Here is a 6,295-nt window from a genome sequence, read left to right on the forward strand (position 1 = left end):
GAAATTGGAGATTGCCTTTTCCATCTCGTTGTGATCAAGTGTTCTGGGATTCCCATTTTTCTCAGATTCAGCCACAGTTTGTTATGATCCACACAGTCAAATGTCTTTTCATAATCAATGAAACACAGATAGATATTCTTCTGGTATTCCCTGCTTTCAGCAAAGATCCATCTAACATTAGTACAATATCCCTAGTGCCACTATACCACTTCCTCTTCTAAACCCAGCCTGGACTTCTGGCAGTTCTCTGCTGATGTGTTGTTCCAGTCATTTTTGGATAATCTTCAGTAGAATCTTGCTTGAATGTGAAATCAATGAAATCGCTCTATATTTTATTTATTAAGCATATGTTCTATAGCATATGTATTACGTAGGTATAATATCCTTAGTATCACATGCAAGGAAAATACTGGTGAAGATCATTCAAGAAATGCCAGCACAGTTCTTAAATAAGAAACTGCTGGAAGTTCAAGCATGATTTAGAAGAAGCCATGGAGCCAGGGACATCATTGCTGATTTCAGATGAATCTTGGATGAAAGTAAAGAATACCAGAAGAATGTGTGTTTGTGCATTATTGGCTATGCAAATTCGTTTGACTGTGTGGACCATAACAAGCTGTGGCTGACATTGTGAAGAATGGGAATTCCACAGCATTTAATTATGCTAGTGCTCAAGGTCATACTTTGACCAGAAGTCTGTTGTGTAAACTTTGTATAGACAATAGCTATTGGATCTAGAAATAGGTTTTGTAAGAGCTTAATTACATGTCCTTGTAGTCTCATTCTTCTTGATGTTAGCCATTATTTGTTATAATCCACAAAATAAAAATCTTTTGCATAGGCCATAAAATACAAATTGATATTTCTTCTACTTTTCTCTCCTTTCAGCTAGCATACATATGTCATCAGCAATAATATCCTTGGTGCCATGGACTCTTCTGAACTCATCTTGAAATTCTGGCAATTCTCTATCAATATACTGTTCTAGCCATTTTGGGATGATTTTCAAGATATTTTGCTTGCATATAATATTAATAATATTGTTCAATAACTGCCATATTCTGCAGGATAATCTTCCTTAGTAAATGAAAAGACATGGATCTCTTCTAGTGAGTTGGCCAAGAAAAATGTCCAATCTAATTTCCAGGCATAGACTGGTTAGTACATTCAGGGCTGCATTTGTTAGCTGAAACATGTCAATTTTTATACCATCAAATCTTGAGGCCTTATTTTTTGTTAGGCCTCCAAGGACGGTTGAACGTCTTCCTTCATTATCATTGGCTCTTGTTATAAAAATTTCTGAGTTATTTCAGTGTGAGCTAACTCTTTTTTGGTATGGTGATTCTGTACTTTTCCATGTTCTTTTGATGCTTCCTGGATCATTTAAGATTTTGCCCAAAGCAAAAATCTCAGTATTAGATCTTGTGGCTTGGATTTGCTTTTCAATTCTTTCAACATTAGAAAGGCCAAGTTAATTTCCCCCTTTCTATTCTCTGACTTTAACTCTTTGGACATTTCATTAGAATACTTTGTTATTTCTCCTCTAGCTGCTCTTTGAGCAGTATTTTTTTTTTTCTCTCTCTCTCTTTGTTGTGATTTCTAGACATTCTAGTGCAATTCCCATAATCTCTTCTGACATCATTTTGTCTTTTTCCTTTCTTCTTTCTTTGTAATGACTTTTTGTTCTCTTTATGGATGATATCTTTCATGTCATCCCAAGAGTCAGGTAACTATTGCTGTTGTTGTTGTTATTAGTTGCCCTTCAATGAGCTAATAGTTACTCTGTTTACAACAGAACTTAATCCTGTCTTATCCTGTGCCATTCTCATCAACTCTGACACACTTGAGCCCTTGATGCAGTCACTTTGCCAGTCCATCTCACTGGAGTGTCTTCCTTTCTTTTGCTGATACTCCATCTTTTCTTTATTTCTTTTTTTTTATCCTCTATCTGGCACATAACAACAACAACAACACCAACAATCTTTTCAAAGCACGATTTTTCTTTCCAAGGAATTGTTTCTCCTAACAACAAGTCCAAAGTATGAGAGATGAAGCTTTGACATCTTGGAGCTCTCTGGCTTTTCTTTTTCTAAGCCATATATATTCTTTTAGCAATCCACGGTTTATTCAGTACCTTTTCCAACACTGCAACTCAAAGGCATCAATTCTTGTTCTGTCATCCTTATTTATTGTCCAACTCTCAGATGCATAGCAAATGATGGAAAAGAACATGGTCGGAATCAGGCACACCTTAGTCTTTAAACTGACAACATCCCTCCTAAGTATTTTGGAAAGGTCTCTGATAATATAATTGAATTGCCAAATGCAATATGTTCCCTGGCCTCTTGACTAGTACAAGGGTGTTGCTCCAACCAAGATTAAATCCTTGACAATTTCAATCCTTTCTCCATTTTTCATAATATTGTCTATTAACTCAGTGATGAGGACCTTTCTTTTCTTGATGTTGAAGTGTAATACATATGGAAGATGTTAGTCTCTTATTTTCTCTAGTAAGTGTTTTAAGTCTTCTTCACTTTCACCAAGCAAGGATGTGTCATCTGCATAATGTAGGTTGCTGATCATTCTTCCTTTGATCCTGAAAGCACATTCTTCTATATAGAGTGCAGACTCATGAAAGTCCAGCTTAGCATACAGATTAAATAGGTACGGATAAAAGATACATCCCTGCCACACATCTTACCTGAATTTATACCATACAATGTTTCTTTGCTCTGTTTGAACAGCAACTGCTTGATCTGGGTATAGATTTAACATGAGCAAAATTCACTATTATAGGATTTTCTCACTTTCTCAATGTTAGCCATAGTTTGTAATGATCCATAGTTTGTTATGAAATGCCTTTTCATATTCAATAAAATACAAACAGGTATTCTTTCTTATTCTTTTATGTCAGCCATGATCCTTCTGTTATCAGAATGACATCCCTGATGCCGTGGAGTCTTCTAAACTCAACTTGAACTACTACAGTTCTCTGTCAAAGTGCTATTCTTGACATTACTAGTATAAAATAGCATTTTTAAGTTATTAAAATAACTCAGTTCTCCCTTGTGTCGTGGTGTTTTACAAGTTAGCCTTGTAAAAGTTAGTCCGATAGTTCAAATCCTAAGCTGCTCTGAAAGAGAAAGCCAAGTCAATCTTCTGTAAAAGTGAACAGCCTCAAATTCTTTCTGAATGGATGGAATCAGTTCAGCAGCAATGATTTTTGTTTGTATGGTTTTTTTGGGGTAGATTTCTTATTTGTTTGTTTGTTTTCCATAGATATAGATCATCAGATGTATATATGCAATGGTTCTTGAGTTTCCCTCATAATTTTCAATTGGAAGTTAACATTTGAGATAGAGACAAAGCTAGTTTCTAGCTTTTACATCATGTGAGCAGGAGATACTTAAATTCTCTGGATGGAAAACATTTAACAGTGAGAGGTGAAACACAATTAACAGTAAATGTGAGAGTAACTCCTTTACAAGCCCTAACCCTATCTTAGAAATTCCTCTGTAGATAACTAATTTATAGTATATTTCCTCTCCATGTTCATTATAGCAACTAAATTTATGAGTACATTTAAGGGAAAAAAATCTGAATAAACCACAGGGTTTTTGTGTTATTCCTTTGCTTAGGCATTAAAAGTTTTACTCTAAAAATACGTTCTTTCCACGATTGATTTTTCTTTCTTAATATTCTGCAAACATTGCAAGTAGTATATAAAACAAAATATACCTAATATGCATTAATACATATCTTCATTTTCAAGTTTGTCATGGAATTTATAAAGTTTATCTCACTTCTTCATTTCATATATATGCCTACTTTGAAAGCATATTTTAAAAGTAGTCAAAAATATCATTCACTGCAGCCAACATATCATAGGATCCTTTCATTATTTGACAGCTTTGACAGATATTATTGATTTGGCCAGCAACTGCAGCTAACCAGAAGGGGACAATGTGACAGTTTTATGTAACAAAAGGCACAGTGTCATGTCAACTGAACTAAATGTTGTACAAAGTGACAGCAGGACAAAAAATCCTTTCAGGCTTAATTTTCTGCTTCATTTTTCCCCCCCTTACCATCAATACATAAGGCAGTGCAGTAGGTGACACAAATTAGCAGGATGGAGCAAAAGGTCCATCCTGCCTCTGTGGCTATACTTGACTTTTCCACCACAGAGTGGCAATTATTTTTAAGGTGAATGAACAAGAAGAGCAGCTTATAGTAATCAACCTACCCCTATAGGAGAAAATATATCCCTTATCAAGACTCTTTATATACTTCTCCTAGGTGGCTTTTGGGAAAAGATGAAAGGAAAAAGTCCCCATCTGCTAGGTCATGCCTACAAGACACATTCTGTCAAGTCTTAAAAGCAACAACAGCTTTGCCTGTGGGATACCTATAATTATTATGTGGAGGAGCCCAGTGCCTGCTGAAGCTCATTGTTCGGCTAACACAAGACTGAATGAGAACAGTGGCTCCAGGCTGTGAGTAGATAAAGTGCAACTTTTCGATTTTGCTCTTCTAAGGATCCTGCATTGTGTGGCCTCCATGAGTGACATCTTTGGCCTTCCTTGAGGCTCAGCAAGATTGAATCAGTCATGCTGAGTTAAACAATGAATGGAGGACATAACCTTAGCAGTGCCTGTCATTTTTTCCTCCTAATTCAATCTACATTTAATCAATGAAAGTAATTTCTTGTTTGTTTAAGTCTTCTATCCAATGGATCTTGAGGGTTTTGAAGTAGTACACCTTCACCTTGACCCTCTCTGCCTTTTGAACTTCAGCTATGATATTAAAATGAGAATCTGCAGACAAGGTGGCAGCAAAGGTAGCCTGCTAGGTACTATTGTGAATTCCTTTGTGTGGCCTTTTAATAGAGCTTTGGAAATTAAATTAACTAAAGGATGATTTAGAGAAATACAACTAGTGACAAAAACAGAACTCAAGTTTCTAGAACTGATATGGTAATATAAGTTTGAAATAAACAGTGTCAGGAAGTGGTAATAAAGCTGCCCAATCATTTGCTGCTAATTTTGTCTTTTATGAAAAGTTTACATTTACACTTTCAACATTATTAGGATTAGCTAGTAGAAGCTTATTCAATTTCAAAGTCTTTATTGATCGGTTTAGGTATTCTCAATCAAAATCTACTTCCTTTCCACTCACAGTGATAAATAAGTTTGAGATAGTTTGCCACTAATTATCTTATAGTGATTATGTTCATAAAAAGTGCTAAATTGAAATATTTTAGAACCAGTCATTGTCAAACTGGAAAGCAACGTCAAAGACAAACTTTGGAGCAATGGGGTTTAGTTATACATACACAAGTAATTAATTTCTGTTGTGGAGAAGAGTAGGGATCCCAGAGCACTTAACTGTGCTCATGCAAAATCTATACTTGGAGCAGTAGACAGTAGTCAGAACAGAGTAGGTAAAGGATCAGAAAATGTACAACCTGTCTTCTTACCTTTTCAGTCTACCTGCAGAATACATCATTTGGGAGTCTGGGCTCTATGAGGAGGAATGTGACATCAAAATTGGAAGAAGATTCATCAACAACCTGTGTTATATAAATGACACAAACATGTTTGTTGAAATTGAAAAGGGCATGAGGCATTTTCTATAGAAAGTCAAGGACTACAGTCTTCAATATGGATTGAAACTTAACATCAAGGAAACAAAGATTCTCACCATTCAGTCAATTAACAGCTTCATGATGGATGGAGTAGAGATTGAGATTATTGATAACTTCAGTTTTCTCAGTTCCACAATTAACATTCTTGGAACCAGCAGTCAGAAAATCAAAAGACGCATTGCATTGGGAAAAGCTGCTGTCAGGGACCTCTTTAAAGTCTGAGAAGCAACAATGTCAGTCTAGAGACTAATGTGTACTTCATCCAGTCCATGGTCTTCACAATTACTTGCTATTCATCAGAGAGTTGGATAATAACTAAGGATGATAAAGAAGAATCGAAGACTTTGAGTTGCATGATGGAGAAGAGTGTTGAACATACTGTGGACTGCCAGGAGAAAAACACAGGTCTTTCTTGGAGAGGGTGAAACCAGCTCTGTTTCACATGTGTTCAGCATATGGCCAAGAGCGTCCAGTCCTTGGAGAGGCACATCATGCTAAGAAAGGTGAAGAGACAGCATAGAGGAGAAAGACCCATAATGAAATGGATTGACTCATTGACTGGAGAAATGGGAGTAAGCATGTTGGAGATTATGAGATTGGCTCAGGACAGGGCAGGTTTCAAAGCTAATATATGTAGGGTTGCTATGA

The sequence above is a fragment of the Elephantulus edwardii genome, unplaced genomic scaffold (assembly GCF_000299155.1).
Source record: "Elephantulus edwardii isolate Elephantulus edwardi_28Jun2011 unplaced genomic scaffold, EleEdw1.0 scaffold00312, whole genome shotgun sequence".
Taxonomy (NCBI): domain Eukaryota; kingdom Metazoa; phylum Chordata; class Mammalia; order Macroscelidea; family Macroscelididae; genus Elephantulus; species Elephantulus edwardii.